The following is a 21,177-nucleotide window of genomic DNA, read 5'->3' as shown; positions in this document are numbered from 1 at the left end:
AAAAAACCAAAAACGAAAGCAGAGAAGGGCAGAGAAAAGAACAGGAGAGAGGAAAATGCAGAGAGGGAGAGAAAAAATTCCCTGACAGCCAGTTAGTAAGGGCAGCCATGAGGTCCCAGGTGAGCCTCACCCTCTGGACAGTGTCTCCAGTGATGATGAAGGAGGAGGACATTTCTCCTCATCCTAAATGTTTCACTGAAACACACTTAAATTCCCTATGGAGTGCTGCTGCTTAGGATGGTGTTAGCACAGACCAGAGTACACTAATATGATGCAAGCACTATACATCAACTGATTTTTAAGGTTTTTTTCACTTATATTATTAGATAATGTTTACTGAGCATTTGTATTACTATTATCTACTTGTTGTACAAAGTGCTTGTTTTCTCTAATATAAATTAAAGCCTATTGATATTTTATTGATTGTAATTATCTCACAGTCTTTCCTAATATTTCTCTCAACTTCTACTGAGGTAGCAATGCCAGAACTAGGCATCTGTCTGCAGATTAAAACAGAACAGAGCTTTCTGAGTTCCAAAGACTGAAACCAGAATTTGTACCATCCTATCCTTGAATTAAACTAGTAGGCTCATTACATTTCTAGTTATCACAGGCAGGGGAGGTTTGTATACAAAAACAGACTCCAAACCAGCAGGGGTATCTCAGCAAGGAGGCCAAGGACTAAATGCACATGGTGAGTAAATTATCTTCTCATCTTCCAAACTGCTCCCTCTGGATGGCATTAATGGCACGCATTAGTTGTGTGCACCAGCACAGAAAAAATTGAGGCATGTTTCTGAACAATTAATGATCACTTTATCAAGATGGAACAGGTGGACTACATAGGATGGCAGCAGCTAGACAAATAAACCAAATTGTGAAATAAACAATTTGGGAACTTAATTTTATTTCCAAGGATTAGCTCTAATCATTCCATTTGGATTCTGTCCTCAGCTTCCATTACAGCAAGGTAAACTCACAAGTGTTTGAGATATGTGCAGCCTTGCTGAGCCACTGATCATGTTTCTCTGAATAAAAACAGGATTCAATTTCTAGCATTCAAAGGTTAATAGGAGAAAAAAAGAAGACAGAAAATTACTCAGAAAGTTCCAGAAAATGCACTGAATGTCAAAGACTGCAATCCAAGCAGTTACTTTCTATCATAACATATGATTAGATGACTAAATCTACCTGTCAACATTACAGGTTGCTAAATATGGGAGGCCACCACTGAACCTGAAAGATCCAGAGCAAGACAAGACAAGGCAGACAAGCTTAAGTACTCCAGTCTCTGAAAACGTTAGAAGTGCTGACACTGGCATGGAGGGAAGAATACAGGCCCACTGCCCTGCATCAGCATAGCAGCCCAGCCCACAGGGCACCACCTGGGAACAGTGACAGGCAGTGACAGGCAGTAGGGGTTCCAAGAAGCCCACTCATTCCACACATGAGAGGAAACAGGTCACTGCAGCCCATTCCAGGGAAGCACACCTGTGCTTATCTGGTGATCCAGCCAAGCAAAGCACGTGCCACTCCCCAGGAACTGGGCCTGAAATCTCAGTTTCCCTTGATTCTTGTGTAGAAGATGTTGACTTTCAGTGTTCCCTGACTCTTATGGAAGATGCGTGACAATTCCAACACCAGACTGGAAATTAGGACCACCCTGTGTGTCCTGTGGGTTTCCTTTATTCTCAGATGAAACGTCCCAGTGCGAGTGAATTCCAACCCACGCTCCATTCCCTAGGCTGCCAGTAGAGAGAGGAAGGAAGACTTCACATAAGGAAGACTATATCCTCATTCAATGCTGGTGACTTTTCTTATGCCAATTTCAAGTTATTCCCACCCTTACTTAGAATTTTCAAAAGTCATCTCCAAAGTGGTGATATTTGTAAATATTGATCTCCTGGGTTTCTCCTAAACAACCCAAACTAAACCTGATACAGCAGCACTCCAGCAAACGAAAATGCTTAGGTGATAGTATCTTTTTTATTTCATGAAGAATATATGAAGTTCATTTGGAAAAAGAACAAAAGACAGGACAAAAAATAGGCCAGAAGAGTAATTTCAGAAAATTGGTAACAAGAAGCAAGTCTTTTAGTTCCCACAAACCCCATAGACACAAAACCATTAAAGCACACACTGTGGCAATGGAATAATTTGCCCTTTCAGGTACCTATTAAAACTCAATTGTAAAAATATTGAATATATAGTATGCTGTTAACTCAGAGGATTACTTGTGTGCCATCTTTTACAAGAAGCTGTTATTCATTAAACAATAATACAGAAAATGGGACAACTGATTTATATTCGAAGAGGCTGTAGCTGCAGTTACAGATACGATGGATGATCATCCTGTACTCTAAATTTCACCATTACAAAAGTTTGGTATAAACCAGAAAGTATCACCCAGTTGGAAAGTTTTATAAAGAAGTTTTGAAAAAGAATAAACATAAAACCATTTCCAAGAAGCCTCCAGGTCCTACTGAGATGTGCACTAACCTTTGAAGAATCAATCTACACATAGTCCTCAGCCACATTGTGCTAGTGTTTAAAACTAACAAACTCTTGCTAAAACTGTGTGATTTAAATTGTCCTGGGTTATCTTAAACTTCTCAGACAACCTCCTACTGCACAGCACCACAGGAGTGAATTGGTTTAAAGCACATGATATCCTCCAAGTACAAAGTTATCACCAGAGCCTTGTTTCTGACCCAGAAACTGAGACTGCCTTTTTGTTACAGAACAGATGGTAGCAGGAAATCAGCACTAATGCATGCATCTTACAATTGGCATTTAGCACTGTTTGTAGTTTCTAAATGTGGTTTTCCTCTAAATAAATGCAACCAAAGCATTGTGAGAATTGCATTTTTGTCTTCTTATAGATTTGCAGGTTAAATATCTCAATATACCAGCACAGTTACTTTTTCTTCTAAATCTCAGGCCCACAAATTCACTCTGGGGAACAGGAAGTCAAGCTGGGTTTTTTCCATCTTAAACATTACTACCAGAAATAAAGGCTTCACAAGACAAATTTAACTCTCAGCTGTGCTTCTGTAAATTCCCTACTTTTAAAGCAAGCTTCTAGTTTTGAACACCACATCAGGTTAACTTAAATCTTAGATGGTTCTCAGGGCAAATATTTAGGTTTTGGAGTTGAGTTTGGAGGGCTAGAAGTTATAGGAACACAGCTGATGCAGGGACTTGGGACCCAGATGTATATTGTCCTATGAAGGGTCTCTGCTAGTGGTCAACCCCACTCAGCACACTTGAGCATGACTTGTTGCAATGTCTGCTGGTTAGTCCTCAAAATCTTTTGGCCTTCAGACTCCTGACACACACAGAATCACATGATCAACTAGGCTGGAAAAACATCTAGTCCAACCTAAGTGATGTAACACCACCATGTCAACTAAACAATGGCACCAAGAGCCACATCCACTCTTTTCTTAAACACCTCCAGAGATGATGACTCCACCAGCTCCCTGAGCAGCTCATTCCAATGCCCAATTACTCCTTCTGTAAAAATTTTTTCCTAATGTCCAACCTAAACTTCCCCTGGTGCAGCTTAAGACTACGTCCTATTGATGGTTGCCAGGGAGGAGAAAATGACCCCCCTTGTGTTACATTCTCCTTCCAGACAGTTGTAAAGAGTGACAAGGTCTCCCCTGAGCCTCCTTTCCTCCAGGCTGAAGACCCCCAACTCCCTCAGCCATTTCTCACAGTACTTGTGTTCCAGATCCTTCACCAGCTCCATCATCCTTCTCTAGACACAATACAAAACATCAACAATCTCCCTAAATTTAGGAGCCCAGATCTGGACGCATGGCTCAAGGTGTGGCCTCACCAGTGCTGAGTATAGTGTAAGAATCACTCCTCTGGTCCTGCTGGCCACTATTCCTGATACAGGCCAGGATGCCGTTGGCCTTCTGGCAGGGGACAGGTGCTAAGCACAAGCAGGCAGACCCATGCTTAACTCTCCTTCCTAAGTGAACACTCAGCTGACACTAAAAATTTACACAGCTCAGTTGGTATGCTCCTGCACTCCTCAGAGCTGTGGGAAACTGCTTCAGCATTGGCTTGGGCTCAGTGAATTTGGCAAAGTCAGTTTGGGATCAAGTGCAAGGTCTGGCCCACACTTGCTGCACATTCTAACCATTGCACGGAGTTGCATAAAGAACAAAGGTATTTCATGGGCAAGCAAAGGAAACTATTGCCAGACCTGCTAATGTGAGACATTTCATCAAAACTAATTTCTAAGCTCTGTCTCCAAGTCTTTAGTAAACCCATTAGTTTTAGACCAGCTCTAAAACACTGCAGCACAAATTCAAGAAAGCCCAGAAATCCTGTGACATAATATTTTTACCTGTGAAATGCTTCCTAATAAAGCAGACAGTGTCTAGACTGAAGGGAGCCCCTTCTGAAGAGAAATCTGCTAGACCTCCTTACTTATTTGGATGCACAAAGCTCCACAGCAATATTGGTACATTTCTGAAAAAGCTTATGGCAAACCATGTTTATTTATTTGTTCAGGTCTACAGGTTCAAATTGCCTCAGCTAGCTTATTTGGAACTAATGCCATTATAAATATTTGTAAATGTCAGAGATTATCCTCCTGGTTGATTTTGTATTACTTCCTCTTCAGTGCTTTAAAATGATACAGTGCTGTCCTATTTAAAAGTACTTTCTCCAAGTACATGCAAATGCACAAAATTCAAGAGTTTCCTATTGTTTTCAAGCTTTTCAAAAGGTGGCAAAAATCAACAACCTGATTCCATAAAAGAAGCTTCATTGTACTATCATTGTATTCATTTGTGAAAAAAAATGCAATAAATAACTTTAGACTGCAGAACTGGTAATGTTAAGGTTCTTATTGTCTATCAGAGAACAGACATAATTAAATATGCAAAACAGTATACACTAAAGATTTGCTGCAGCTTAACCCATCTACCCCAGAGTTATCAAAAGAGAAATGTGAACAGACCAGTAGCACTTACTAGGGGAGAAGCCAAGTGTTTGCTTTGAAAAGAAAAAATTCTCCCCACTATTTTATCTCTAAAGCTCCTTTTAGACAAATATTCAGAAAGGGAACGATTATGAAAATTAAGACAGAAATTACACCAAAAGTAGGCCAGGTAATAATACAATCAATCTTGTCATAACCAACACCTACCATCACATAATGGATACAGCTTCAGTGCATATTATGCTCCATTTTTATTTTTGAGTTTTAGGTGTATTATACTTTGCTTGAAATATAAATAAATAGGGACTAGAGCTGTCTAAAGACACAAAATCAAAACTTTAAGTACTAAAAATTGCACACTTCTTGTGTACTTAAAATCAGCTTGACCCTTACTACTTACAGAATGGAGCTATATACAAGACATAACAATAGGAATTCATTTATTCAAAGTTTGTTCATTTTTCTGGTTTTGCTTCCTTTTACATTCTTAAAAAAGGCTAATAATCACGGATGCATATCCCTGTAAATACTTGATAGCACAGGAAAACACAACATTCTCATTTTAATCCTAAAATAATGTGAGCAATAACCTAAAGAGCAGCCCATGTATTTTTTCTGTCAGACCACTTAAAGAAAATCAGGTTTTACAAAAGCAAAAAGTGGCACTGGAACAAAGCAGCAAAGAAATTACTTTGAAAGAGCACATCCAGCAAAGCATTTCTATAACTTTCATTGCTCAAAAAAATTGCATTAATGTCTGGATTTATCAGCTAATGACTAATTTTGGTAATAACACTACATCCATTCTTGTAAGAGGAGTCTCACTGTTTGGAAAGGTGAATGAGGTAAAAGACTGAGAAAAATCAGGGGAAGTAACTTTGAAATTATGTATTTGCCAAGACCATTGAGTGTTCTGTATTGAGCAAAACAACCCACTAAAGCAGCCTCACTGCAACACATACTTCTTCCAAACTAGACACAGCTTATGTAAATCTTAGCACTGATATACTTTATTGTGTTCAGGAAGCCACTACATAGTCCATGGTAATTCCATATCTATGAAATTTTCCCATTTGAAAATTATGTTTACATTGGCAACACTCCTAATCAAGATAACCAGATGTTAAAAAAGAGTTTTTTGTGAATACAGTTAGTTACATTCTAAGATACAGATTATATTATGATACCAAAAGAATTCTTTTCCTGGTATAATACATAACATCCTTGGAAGACATGGGGGGATTACCAGAAAATCTTTTAAAATTATAACAGAAAGCAATACTTCTGACATCCAAAAATGATAAATATGCAAGACACAAAATAAATTCTTTATTATCAACTTGCAAATGAACGAGAACATGAGGGTTTTTATATGCTGGATGAGTACAAGATATCTCCCTTACGGTTTATTTGAACTTTCCCAGAGAAGAAAAATTATTTGCCTGGCCACATTTTATTACTTATAGCACAGATTAGAGAGAATCTTCCCTCCTCCCTGAGACATATTGCAGATCTCTGCCGAAGTCTCCTGAACACTCTTCTTTTGTGGGAGTCTTTCTTCAAAAGTGGCAAAGGTGACCCCATGTAGATGAGGGATGAGCTGCAACAAAAAAACCTTAAGCATCATTAGCTATGGAGATCACACTGTTTTAGGCAAACTACCAAAGATGAGCAAGCAGTTTGCTGGAATGTTCAAAGTATTCTCACCAAATGTAAGGAGAGTTAGTGATACATCCATGAGAAATGCATAATGCAGGATCAGCACAAATGCACACCATGCATACCAATTCAAATTGCCTTCCTAAATTCACAGAAGAGCACCTTCCTCATTTGTTCCTCTGTACAAGAATTGTTCTATACATACAATAACCGATATTAAGAACTTTCCTAGGGCCACTAGATTCAACATATTATGTAAATTATGGAATTCATAACTTTTCTCCATCTAAAATGCAATTATAACTCTTATCTGTGATGTAGCAACAGAAAATCCTTTCCTGCAAGGAGATGATCCCAATCAGGTTAACCTGAATTTTGACATTGATTTGCATAGAAAAAATATTGGGACTCTGACTACTTATGCATGAAACAGCAGTTATCTGCCTCCAAGACATTTCCTACATTGGTACAGATCTGTCACCTTGCATGACTCTCCAAGCTTCCAAACTGAGCTTCTGAAGTGGTCTAATTTTCATATCACTGTTCCAAAGTCAGCAGCTATTACCCATAACTAATATAATATGACAACACTCCTCAATGTCTCACTCTTCAAATGCCCTTAGTCATTTCCATCACTCAAAATTTAGAATTATGCATGCTGGGAAAATGTAGCTCAGAAGTGTAGAGTCTCTTATGCACAGAGATTCCTCTCAAACTTTTAGTCTCAAGTTTTCAGAGGTAATATGAGCCCTGTGGATGCAACTTCTTCTCAATAAATACATTTCAAAGCAATGTTTTCTTCTATGGGGAACATCTTTGAAAATGCAATAGAAGGCATTTTGATTTGTTGTAATCTTTGCTCTCTGGCTGCTATACATGTAAAGTCCCAGCTCTCAGGCTGTCACAGCTCTCGGCTGTCCGGGGGATTCCATACCTTCTCTCTCTCTCTGTTTGGCTGCAGCGTTGTTCTTCCCTCTCTGCCGGGGCTCTTCTTCTATCTTCTCAGGGGCTCCTCTTGGGCTCTTGACCCACCCCTATTTATCTCAGTTACCCTCACGAGCTACAGCTGTTGCCCAACTAAGGACCCTGCAGCTGCAGCTCGCTTGGAGTAACTTAGACACACACTGATCTCACAATACAACATGTATTCAGGCCCCCACATTGATTAAATTGCCTTCTGTTTTCCTGCTACCAATCACACTCAGTTCACATTAGTTAAGCCATCCAGTTTACCTGGATGCCAGCAACCCACTAGAGCTAATCCCGAGCTCTGCAACCAATTTTGCCAACACAGCTCTATATTACAGAAGGGAAATATTGACAAATAATGAAGTATAATTACTGCTTGTGTTCCTCAAGGTGTGTTATCCTACTGACTTCTTCTTTCTCTCCCAGAATCAAACATTTCTTTTATGACAGCTCTTCTTTCATAGCAGACTGAGTTAATATCCTAACACTGGGAACAAGCACAAGCAACCCAATTTTGTCATCCCTTCTCACATAAACAGCACTTTGTTACGTAAACAAATACACTGAACCTACAAGCACTTTTACCTGAAATGAGTCAGGTGACAGAACCAAACCCTTGCTATTTAGAGGGGGCTTAACCTGTAGAATACATGCCACCACTGTCTGTTCCGCTGCTCTGGCAGTACAAAAGGGCCTTGAAATGAGTGCAAATGCAAATGTCAGATCAAAACCAGCACTGTCCATGCATACTGCAGAGTCATTAGCAAGGCACAGAGTGTAGTGTAATGAAAGATGGGCACAGGTGGTGTTCCTGTGCACAGCAGACCGACCACAAGTGACTGATGGGTGTGCATGGCTGAATAACAGGAATAAAAGGAACCCAATAGTCAGTGCTCCATCCCTTTATCAGAGGTTCAAATGACCAGATGTAGATCCTTGCCGAGAAAGAGGGGAACAAAAATGCCCTACAACTGCAGCAACTGCAACTCTTAGACCACCAGTGGCAGTCACTGAGACCACAGAAGCTTTCCTAGTGTTTTCTATTACAAACTTTATAAAAATCTATTAGAAGCATTGAGACATGACTGGGGCCCAAAGAAGCATGGCTCAAAACTCAGCATGAGAAAGCTGTCATTGAAAAAAAGTAAGCACCACCTGAGAAACTCCCTCCAAAGAAAATTAGCTCGTGTTCTACCAAAAGATTAGGTTAAAAGAGTTAAGCATGAGCTAAGTAAAAGCCAGAAATGTAAAAGTGGCTTTGGGCAAAAACCTATCTCCTAAAAAGATTCGTTTTACATCACCTGACTTCTTGGCACCTAAAGGTGAGAGAAAGCATTAACAAAAGCAACATTTTCCCTCTGCCCTGAAATCTTAAGACTATGATTTTGTCTGTCAACTGAGTGATCAACTTACCTTCCCTCCATCATCAAGTATTTGACAGGGTGTTATTTTATCAGTGCTAAAAAGCCCTGATGTCTCAGTCCATTACAGAGAGTTTCTGAGAATAAAAGTCTTTTCAGCCTGCAGAAGCATGTACAGAAGTGTCTAGAGAAATCTTTAAAGACTTTTTAAAAGTAAACCAGTCAATTTCATGTACTTTACTGGTGTCAAGTTTTTACTGTCATGATCCTTGGAAGCATCCTCTGCATTCAGGATAAAAAATAGAGAGTATTTAATTGCATCAAATGCAAATTTATATGTGTCAGTGCAATGACACACAATTTATTAATCTGCAATAAATAAAGTTTTTGGTTTTTTCCCATGGAAAATATGGAAATAATAATAAATATGGAAATAAATATGGAAATAATTTAATGGACTCGAACATATTGAAGCAAATTAAGTAGAAATAGAAGACAGTTCTCTCAAAACCAATATGAACCCATTTATTTAACAATGTCTTTTTCCTTTTTGGGATGCTAACCTAACTAAAGATCAGGTAAATTTTGCTTTGCTTTAGTTTTAAGGATTAGAAAAAAAAGCAGGCAAAAATAGAAACAACAAATTTGTCAGACTATACTTAACTGAAAACATAGCCAAAGATCATAGCAAATGCAATCAAGAACAGAAGAGTTTTAAACTAAGCAAGCAGACAGCAATTAAATAGGGATAAATTTAGAATGAGACTAGCAACAAAAAAAACCACCCCAAACTCTCTAAAATCTCAAAACTTTTTCTGCTGAACAAGAAAATGCTAAGACAGGCCAACATGGAGAAAGAGATTAAAGAAAGCAATATACATTCCTAACAGTTAATGTGATGCCGTATTTTTTGTAGCAAAAAGGAGAAATTTGTTCTGTAAGTGGGACTAGTTAGTCAAGATTCAAAATTTTGCCTATAAACACCTATAGTTCATAATGGAAGTAATTTTAAAAAAAGGTGGAGACACTACAGGTGATATTGATATAGAAATCTAAAGTGTTAAATAACTATGAACAAGATCTAAAAGTTTTGGAAAAATGGCAACTTTTCCCCAGTGTGATTAAATTCAGTGATAATTAGTGCTAATTTTCCATTAGAAACCCTTTTTGAAAATAAATGATGGACAATTCATTACATACTGTTCCTCTTTTATGACTTCATAAAATAAATAATAAATTTATTGCCTTTTATTTTAAAAGTCCGGTTGAAAACATACAAGGTAGCTTGTTACACCTTTCAGCACTGACTCAGCTACAGGAAGACAGCAGTTTTGTCACCCAGGAGAATGCCTGAATTATTGATCTGCTCTCAGTGGGGTTGATCCTACCTCTAAGCAAATATCCCAGCATTCATCAGCAAATCATACAGCATGCTCTATTCAGCACCTACCACTACATTATCTTTTAGGGACACCCACTGAGATTCCATTAGTCCTATTTCCAGCTTTTAAAATTTCCATTCAGAGACTTCTTGAATCTTCCTTTCCTTTATGGGGATTCTCAAATTCAGATATGAGGCTTAAAGAAAAGCTCAAGTATGTTTGTAGAAAAACCTGAGGGGAGATAACAGATTTTTTTCAGACCACCCAGAAAGCTGGGATGCCTCATCCTTTTCTTTAACCACACTGACTTAAAATCACACATGACAATAGGAAGTTAGCACAGAAAAAGATAGTCTTCTAATTTCACACAGCTTTGTGAGAGCATTATTCTTTCACTGTTGGAAAGCAGAAGGAAATGGCATCCATACCCATTGCTCCTGAAGAGGTTGCTGAGATATGTGTAGAGATTCACACAATTGAGACTGATGCTGTAAATTGCAAAACAGTATCTCACTGAAAAACATAATGAGCTATTTCAGGAAGCCAAAGTGGGAACAGAGAGTGTTTCAGTGCATTTATCTAAGCAATCACAATTCAGACTTCAAGGCAATAGAAGCAGTAAAATAAGTATAATCAAAGAAACTCACTTGTCTGGGTACATTTAATAAAAAACGATGGATGTGGTCCTAAAGAAAGAGTGCTAATCTGTTGGTTGGTCTTCACCAGCATATTTTCTTCCCTAAGTCCTGGTAGTGGACAGGCTATATAATATTCTTTTCAATGTGAATAAATGTGAATTCTCTGCAATACAGAAAATACATACAGCTGCTGGGGGTAGAGGCAAAGATGGACCTTCACCCAGAAATCAATCACGTTATGGTTAGTTACCTCTTTCCTCATTAGCAGCACTGGCTCTAGAACAAACATCTGGTCCAGACACATGGATCTTTAACAAAACATGTCAATAATTTGTTTTTCAATTTCCCATAACATCCAAATATATAACCAAGAGCACAGCTCAGAGTAACCCTTCTCCTCTGTATTTTCCCTCTGAAAATGAAAAAATAAAATTAAAAAAAAAAAGAGAGAAAAGAAAAATTAAGGCAAAAAAGAAAGCAGAAAGCACAAGGGAAGGGTCAAAAGCAGCAACTGAAAAACTTAAAAACTTCTGTCTTGGCTGATTTAAATGTGATAGTTAGGTATCTAGGTCTATAACACCCACTTCAAGAGATCTTGGTGCTAGTCCGGACCTTTGAACACATACAGCACATACCTACCACTGTTGACCTGTAATTCAACACTGAATTCTTAAGTAACATTTTCTGAGACAAAATGTTACTTCTGAGAGAGATAGAAAGTACTATTTTCCCCATTTTCTTGACTCCATAACTGAAACAGACACCTCAACAACTAATTTGAGGCCCCTGAAAGAAAAGTTATTACAGACAAGCTTTCACTGCAGAAAGTCATGGAAAGTCCATGCTCTTAAGTGACAGGAAACACTGCTTGCTGCCTTCAGAGTGAGTTTCATCACTAACATTTTCAGCATGAATATTTAACACTCACTAAAATGTCACATTCTCCTCTTTTGCTTTTCTTTTTTTAACAGGAAAAATACATAATAAATCTTCTGTTCATCACTGCTCTTAATCTTGTAGCTCTCATGGAAAAGTTTAACCCAAATGTCATTTTCCTTGAGAGTTCTTGCATGCGTTTCCTCAGTGGCCATAAAATCAAAACTAAGACCCAGCCATGGATGAACTGGAGAGCAAGATTTATGTACATGGAAACCTATGCAAAATGATCCAAAAAGAATCTCAAAGAAAGGTTATCTCAGAAAAACTGAAGTCCTCTGAAAATGCTTTTGTTTAGTGCAAGCTACTAGGGATATCCACTTTGAACAAAACTTTGTTTAGATGGCTAAACAAAGGTAAGAAGCCTTGTTCCTGAGAGGGTAGGTAGGAAAGATGTGACAGTAGACCAGATGCACAAGAAACCAGTCAGCAAAAAGGACACATTTTCCCACTACTCTACATCACTCAACTTTTTCCTACATCACTCACTTTAATTTTTCCTAAAAGGACTGTCTGCCATGTTAACTACAATTTTCTGTGCAATGAATCCTCAACCACTGCTTATTCCTTGGTATCAGTTGGGTGCTATCACTCCAAGCAATCTTTTTTTTTAAATGTAAGTGTCTAACAGGAATGAGAACAAAACAATCAATTCATACCAAATAGACCACTGAATCATCTCCTGAAGAAGCCAGCTTCAAACCACTATTGATATGGCTGGAAAAGGACCCATGATTTAGATAAGAAGGATGATTTATGATATTGGCAATCCTTTTGCCCTTTACTTGCCCCCACAACAATCTTTCTAAAACTTTCATCAGGGAAGGAGATTAAGGAAAGATGGCTTGTAATGCAGTACCAGACAGAGTGCACCAAAAATTTTAGCTTCTAATCACATTCCATTTTTAATAGTCATATCCCAGATTATTTATTTTTCAGACAGCAGCTTAAGTTATTTGAACAAATTTGTGAGCAATTTCCTTTACCCCATTTCTTCAGACATTTGCAGTAATTTCATAGGTACTACCTCTTTACATTATTTTCTAGCTCATCACTTTTACTATCATTTTTGACTCAGAGCTCATTTCTTTGATGTACAATAATTTGTTGTGAGAGCACAGGATATCAAAGGACAGAAAGATCTTCATCATCTAATGTGCAGCATGATCTACATGTCAGAAAGAAATAGCAAGGTTATTATTTATGCTTCCTCTCAACCATCTCTCTTGCACAATAGTCAGATTGCTACATTCAAATTACATCACAAAATTCATTTCACACCAAAGAAGCTCCATTTAATACCAGGCAAGGTATTAAATTGTGGTGTAAAATCCTGTATTCTACATTGTACAGAGTAAGAAAAGGCCAGCTCCCTTTGTCCCAAATTGTTCACTGCTCTTTAGATTAACCTGCAACACCATCCAGAATACAGCATTTGGGTCCTATATGTAACATTTCTTCCTTTTATTTTTCTTGCTGTGGTTTGCTTTTGTTGTTCCCTATTTCACTTTTTCTTTTTGGTGGAAATCTGTTTTAGCCAACCAAGACAGAATCTCTTTTTCTTTCATTGTCAACCCATGCCCTGAAAGGTGGTTGATGCAGGTTAGCCTGGGTTTTGAGCTGCATGCAGCAATGGCATAATGTACCTGTCATTCTAATTCATGAAGCTGAAAGATAAAAATCAGCATCAACAATAAAAAGTGCAACATCAGTTTTTGTTGTTTTCTGCCCTTTTATGTCTATTTGTCTTGTTTAGTTTCCAGCAAAATGATATCAGACCATAAACTTAGGGAAAACAATAGCTTTAATCCATTCCAGGTACATTTTCTTTTTCCAAAAAAGACATTTGATAAAGTCTACAATTCTACCCTTAATATAGTTTAACTAGAAGAACTCCCTTCTAAAATGTTTTTATACACAAAGGAAAACAATTAATGGGTTGCCAATTAAATGGAAACTTCTTACCTTTTATTGTATTACCTATTTTTACAGATTTTAAAATGTATCTTTTAAAACCCCACTTAAATTATACTTCAAATTTTCCAACTACTTTTTTTCATACCTTAATTAAAAGATTAAAACAATTTGCAGTGTCAATTGTGGAGCTAATAAATCAAGGTCTTCACACTGAAACTGCACTATCATACAGTGAGTGAGAATAACATGAGACCATTTAGGAACACTTACAAAAGTAACATCATCAAAAATAAGGGTTTTTTTTTAATTATGCCAATAGTATGCATTTATGGGGATATGGGTATTAGTGCCTGTAGTGGTGAAAGGCAATATTGGTTTCTGATTAAAACCTGACTGTTCTAATATTGGCTTTGTTCCATCACGTCTCCTTTGAAATACCCATTTACAGCTCTGACAGCAAATCTCCACCTAACATTGCTTACCTTTCTTACAGCCACCCTTGTTTTCTGCCACCTCACCCTACACTTACCACACCAGCCCTTCCCTCTACATTCAGCCACAGCAATGTTTTCATCCAAAAGGCATCCTAATGACTGCCTTCCTCATGAGCACATAAAGGATATTATTCACTCATACAATTGTCCAATTTTCCCCTTCATTTAAAATTATTGAGTTTTGGGGAATGCTGCAATATGCCAGCAATCAGCTGTGTCTATGTTCCAAGGTGAAACTCTGCCCAGCCTTGGTGTGAGGCATGGCTGTATCCTACCAGCAAGCTGGGGCCATCCCAACTTCTGCCTCCCTCCCTTACTCTTACACTCACTGGGAAATTAGGCATGTGGGCAGCTCAGAAGGAAGGTATTGGCATTTCAGACCCTGGAACCATGTCCAGATGACAGCAAGAAAAGTGGTGCAGAAAACACTGTGAGGCAGCCTTGCCTCACAGTTTCTGTGATTGCAGGCTTCCTACCCTTACTCCTCGGTGAGACCTGACACAGCTAAGATCTGCTAAGGCATTCCCTCTAGAGCTCATCTCTCCTAAGAAAAGTCTGCTCCATGTAATCATCCATCATAAATAAATACTGTCTGATAATAAATTCTAAGTCAAGGCCTCAGGTAAGTAAGTGATTGATCTTCCTGTGATAACCCTTGCTCTCTCTTATCAGCTTGTCTGAAATGGTTTTTATCATCACTCGTTTCTTCCTGTTCAATATAAAGTTACAAATCCATCCAGAAACTAATCATGTTTTTCAATGTCCCTGCAAATGTTTAGCACACCTGTGTGCTCTGCAAGATAACAAGAACAATAACCACTAAACAGTAGCCTCCAGTCCTAGAATAACCTGCAAATGTTAATGCTTAATTAACGTGTCAGTGTGCAACATATCCTTTAATTGCAATTCACAAAGAAAGGTAGAAATAGAAAGAGACCAAAAGGCTAAATAAACAGAAAACAATAGAAAGCAAAATTCTTCTGAGTAAGAGATTTTGTTCTTCCTCAAAGCCAGAAGTGTAAATTCTCTGCAGGGTTTTTTTTACAATAAATTAAGTACACTATTGTATAATACTCATCTAAAACTAACTCCATATTGCTACTTCACAAGAAAAAGATAAGAGTATGATTCTATCCAACTTTACATGTGTGGATGTCAGGTATAGCAGTATTATTTCAAACTCGACTTCTAGCACAGAAGGTAAAGCTGCTAGAATTTTGGCTGGCTGAACAGAATTTGAGCACAATGCAGAAGCTTACTTAAGTGTGGCAGTACTGAACATTGCCACCCTGGCACTTACTGAAGCACAGGGTGCGCTCATTTCCATATCAATGCGACACATGTTTCTCCTAGACAAAGCTGTTTCACACCACTGCAGCTATTTGAACTTTGGAAATAAATGGAAAGGTTTCTGCGTTATTGTTAAAAAACAATGAAACTTATATCCTTTGTGCACAGGACACAGTTAAAGAACTCTGTCCTTTGTAGCACTGTATTAGTGATTTTGGGCAAAAGGAACGCATTGTAACAGAGCTGTGTTGTGCAGGAAAGACAAGCATCGCTTCAAATTCAGAACACAGTGTTGCACAAGTAATAGCGATGCCTTTCAGATTTAGAAGATTATATTCACTGCAACTTTGTTCATCTGCTGAATGAGCCTATAGCAAAATCTGGGAATCGACAATAAAGTGAAATTTAAGTGATTTATCCAAGGTCACAGAGAAACACTGGAAACAATTAACAGTCTGTCCCACTTGTGTGTCCACTCATGTTTTAACAAGACCAAGTTCCTTCTCCTTACCCCACAGAGAAAGAAATACTTTTCAGGCTGTCACAAATCAATACTAAAATACACTGTACTGTACAAAACAGTAAGCTGTAGAGCATTTGGAAGGAAAACCAAAACCTTCAAGAAAAGCTGTATTAAAGGACTAGAAGCTCTGTCACATCACATTAAAACCCAGGGTCCCATTGCATCCAAAAGGGTATTACTGGGAAAGAACCACATCCTCCCTGCAGTGAAAGCAAGCAAATGGTTCAATGCTGTAAAACCAAGACCATTTAAAATCACGACTTTTAGCTAAGAGCAAACTAACTATTTTTAAACTTGAAGCTTCACAGATATATAAAGAACTCATTATTGTATATGAATATGACTCCTCAATCTAAATGCCTGTAATCTATGGCACAATACTTTTATTTAGATTGAAAAGAAATCTAGTCTACTAATGTAGTCTACTAAATTAACAACAACTCCTTATTCTATGCTCCCTGGGTTTTCCTTACAATAGTCTTTTCACAATGATTACAGGGAAGAAAAAAAGAAGGAGAGAAAAAAGTAATTTATTCAGAAAAAAAAAGTATCAGAAAGTACATTTAAAGATTACTTGTCAACTTGCCACAAGTTGAATTTTATTTCATGACACAACAGCAAATGAGAACAATTTTTTCTCCCATGCTCTTTGAAGAATAGATGCTTTTAAGAAAACAGAAATAGAAATGGTGCTGGTACCTCTTTGTTCTTCAGCAACAGGAGGATGGAGGGTCTCTAAGCTCACAAAATCACAGAAGGGTTGCTGATGAAAGGAATCTCTCAAAATCTTCTAGTCCAGCCCCTGCTTAAAAGAAGGGTCAGCTAGAGCAAGTAGCTCAAGGCTGTGTCCAGTCAGGTTTTAAATATCATCAAGCAACTGCTTCTCTGGACAATCTATTCCAGTGTTTGATCACCCTCACAATAAAAATGTGCTTTCTTATGTTCAACTGGAATTTTCTCTATTTCCATTTGTGCCCTCTGACTCATTTCCTGACACTGGGAGCCACTGAGAAAAGCCTGGCTCCAACTTCTTTGCACACTTCCATCAGGTATTTCTGCACCTGGGCAAGGCATCCTTAACCCTGCTCTTCTCCAGGCTGAACAATTCCAGCTTTCCATTTGCAGATGAGTGTTGGCATGTCCTTGGCATTGGTGAGGCTGCACCTCAAGTGCTGTGGCCAGTTCTGGGCCCCTCACTTCCAAAAAGACATTGAGGTGCTGGAGTGTGTCCAGGAAAGAGCAGCAAGGCTCATGAAGGGTCTAGGAAATGAGTGTTATGAGAGGCAGCTGCGGGAGTTGTGTTTGTTCGGTCTCAAGAAGGCTCAAGGGGCACCTCATCCCTCTCTACAACTCCCTGAAAGGAAGCTGTGGTGAGGTGGGGGCCAGACTCTTCTACCACACCTGGAGTGAGAAGAACAGGGGGAACTGCCTTAAGCTGAGATGGGAGATTCAGATTAGATACTAGAAAAATTTCTTTCACTGTTAAGGTAGCCAGGAACCAGAGTAGGGTGCTCAGGGGAGGAGGAGGAGTCGCTATCCCTGGAGGTGTTCAAGAAGTGTCTGGATCTGGTGATGGATGATCCAGTTTGGTGTTAGGTGGACTGTAGGACTAGATAATTTTGAAGGTCTCTTCTAAAATTGATGGTTCTATGATTCTATTTATTAATGACACATCATTATGAGCTGTTGGTGATCAGAACTACTTGTGCATTTTAAAGCTGAAGCAAGATATACCCAGCCAGGACAGGGGCCAAAAATGCTAATGGTAAGGATGAGAAGGAAGAGAGAAGGACACAATTTTCTAGTAATTTCCATAACTGCTACTGGCCAGAACCAAATGTTATAACTCAAATGATTTTAAAGTTCACATTTATAGTTCATTTGTCTGAAAATTCTGGCCATAACATCCATGAGTTTCTCTATCCAGATGCAATCCCTGAGAGAAATATTCCTTATAATTCAAAGTAGACTTAGCCTCTGGCAGGCAGAATTTTTTAACTCCTTAGAGGCTTTTGCTTTCTTACTTGAGGACTCCCATCTAAGCGAGAAGCACAGCAGGCACACCTGAACAGAAAACTGTTAAGTCCCATTCATAATTCAGTGAATTGCCCAGACTAATACACAGCAGCTGAACCCATTATTCCACAAAAAGCCAATCAAGTCTACCTTTATTCCATAATGGGATCACTATCATTATACCACATTGAAACCGATTTAGGTGTAGCAGGACATAATGAGTAAGGTAAATGACAAGCATCACAAGATACTACACAGGTGTTACCAGGGTGGGAGTAATCAGTGGGGTGCCGTAGAGGCAGTCAGTCTCCCACACCTGAAGTCATGGTCAGGGGTCAAGTCTGAAATTCAAAACCTAAGCTAGAGACCATAAAGATCTACAGCTAATAAAAATGGACTTTGGGAAAGCCCAGTCCTCAGCATGCTACTTTAAACTCTGAACAAGGACTGCAGGCTTCCAGGAGCCCACACTGCACAGGCAAGGTGCCCCACAAGGATTTCAAAGGAAACTTGAACACAGTCAGCTACAGAGCAGTGAATCACAGAGAGGCAAACCAAACCTGCAAAGAACCAGCCCACAATGGAATCCAAATCCTGTCTCTTACCTCTCCCCAAGTCTTTTCTGGATATCTGAAATGGTGTATTACAACCTCCCAAGGACAGGAGCTCTCAAAGGATGTGTGAAAAAGGTCACGGTTTTTGAGCTTTTCAAAAACCAGGGTCCTTCTGAACATGTGCTGATATCAAACAGGCACAGGAAGTATTAAAATACAACGTCCACGCACACTGATACACCCCCTCTGAAGTGGAGACATTACAATGGCAGGGCAACTGCTGAAAGTAATTACAAGGATCACAACTTAGGATCTGGATGCCCACATGAAATTTCTGCTAGTACAAAATTCCCAGTTTCAATGCTTAAGTCTTTCAAAACATCCAGCTGTACATTTCTAAAATTGCACAGTTTTTAGAATTTGGAAGGAATTTTAAAATTGCCTTTAGAAGAAGCTCCATCACTTCTAGCACTGAAGGCTCTACAGCTGAGAAAGAAAATTGGCTGTTTTGTCACAAAACAAATATCCTCCAAGTCACAGATTTCACAGTATCCTTACAGACTAAGGTCCAAATCTCACTGGAATATAATGGGATTGAATGCATGCATTCTAAACTACAATGGAATTTAGGTGCCTACATCCAATTGAAGTGCAATTAAATCTGAGTACCTAAATCCCATAACCTGATTGAAAGTCTACCCTCAGTGTTTCACAGGATCATGGAGGCAGGTGGGGCTTTGAAAACATACCACATTATGACTGAACTAGAACAAGAGAAGCTGCATTCAATTCAATAAGATTATTTCACCGTTCTCACATATAGGATTATTTTCTTGGGTTTTATTCTTTTACAACAGAAGGTGGCATTGCTGAACTACCTGTTACACAATTAGCAGATCCTGCATTCTCCTTCCCAGCAGAGAAAGTGCTAGGAAGTTCACAGAGGTTGCATAAAGTTGACTTACATTAATAGGCTTTCCTAATTCTGCAAGTCCAAGGTTAAATTAAGCTACTGAGCCAGCCAGCATGAGCAAAAATCATGGGTTTGGCACACAGGATTACAACGGCTGCACAGATTTTGATCAGGCCTATAATATATATATACAACAATCCTTTGGAAAAATAAAGAACTAGCAAACGGAAGCAGAACACACATGACAGCTGGAACCAATATATGCCAAAAAAAAAAAAAGCTAGGAAATACTTTACACTGTTTTACACATTCAGGAACTAGTTTTGTCGTCCTCTCGCATCAATTGCAGGGTATTGCCACAGGGTGGCTCATCACGCCTGCGATGGAGTCTCAGCCCTTTCTGCTGACACAAGCAGCCGGGGCAAAGCCGCTCTTTCTCCAAGCCTGATTGCCACAGACCGAGCACACAGGAAAAGCAACTACAAAGAGAAAACCAGGAAGAGCACAGACCCAATTTTAATTCACCTTAGCCCCACACAGCTTCTCTCCCGTCAGTGAGCCAACAATCATCCCTGATGATTTTGCGAGCGGACAGAACCGTGTGACGCGAAGGCAATGAGCCCACATTCCTCAGCAGCCAGAAGTCCCACTGACTTCCTTGGAATGTCCAAATGGCCAAAACGAGTCAGCCTCACGCCTCGTTCCTATACCTGCTCACTGTGACTAAACAGATCTTGTTCTCTTCAAAGGGCATGGGATAGGAATCCTGTCCGCTCGACAGTGAAACTGGAAACTGACCTCACTAGCACCTCGGGGCTGGTAAAAATTTGGTGGTAACCTCCACAATAAAACAATAAAAAAATTGGTGTTAACCTCTACAATAAAACAATGTCACAAACTGTTAAGAAAGCAGACTAGCAAGCTGAAAAACGTGCACTTTTAACTATCAAATGATTCTAGATGTGAAAAAAAATTCATTTTTTTAATAAAAGGAGCTTCATACAGGTATCAAACTTAATAAGTAACTCTTTAGTTAAATAAATTCAAACATTCATATGCAACTAAATTATTGCAATGATCAGACACTATTGACTACTATAAAACAAAAGTGTTCTGAACAACTGGAAATTAGAATTCTCTTGTTTCTAACTTTTTTTTCTTTTTTTTGCTGCTCTATGTTAAGGAATATTGTCATCCTGAGTGAAACAAAGTTTAAAGTTATTATGTACTTAGTATATTTGGTTTGGTAGTGCAATTTTCAAAATACAATTTAATCAAATTCCTCAGATTTAATACCGCATTTTAAAACCTAGTGCATTGTCTCTTATCAGTACTACATATTTAAAATAGAATAAGATCCAAAAAAGTTCCCCACTGCATCGCTTCTGAACTAGTCATTCACAAATGCTTTTTGAATGTATTAATTCTATTCATGAGGAATACGAGCTACCCTGCCAAATCTGAGACTACTTCCGGAAAGACTAGCATCCAGAAAAACCACTAAGTTCAAAATTAATTCCAGACAGCCCAAAGTGGGGCTGAAATAACATGACAGAGCAGGG

The 21,177-nt window shown here is 38.6% G+C and overlaps 1 long non-coding RNA gene across 1 annotated transcript; it reads right to left on the bottom strand.

The window, feature by feature from the left end:
- Positions 1-2,039: 2,039 nt before the first annotated feature.
- Positions 2,040-20,323, bottom strand: LOC141731054 (uncharacterized). The gene is made up of 3 exons (XR_012582965.1): positions 20,141-20,323; positions 10,403-10,565; positions 2,040-6,563 (listed from the first exon to the last, which is right to left on the bottom strand). It is a non-coding gene; the product is annotated as an uncharacterized LOC141731054 (long non-coding RNA).
- Positions 20,324-21,177: the final 854 nt, after the last annotated feature.

Source organism: Zonotrichia albicollis, chromosome 1 (genome assembly GCF_047830755.1).
Source record: "Zonotrichia albicollis isolate bZonAlb1 chromosome 1, bZonAlb1.hap1, whole genome shotgun sequence".
In the NCBI taxonomy this organism is placed as follows: Eukaryota; Metazoa; Chordata; class Aves; order Passeriformes; family Passerellidae; genus Zonotrichia; species Zonotrichia albicollis.
The sequence above is the reverse complement of the archived record's forward strand: the minus strand, read 5'-3'. Positions and strand labels throughout refer to the sequence as shown.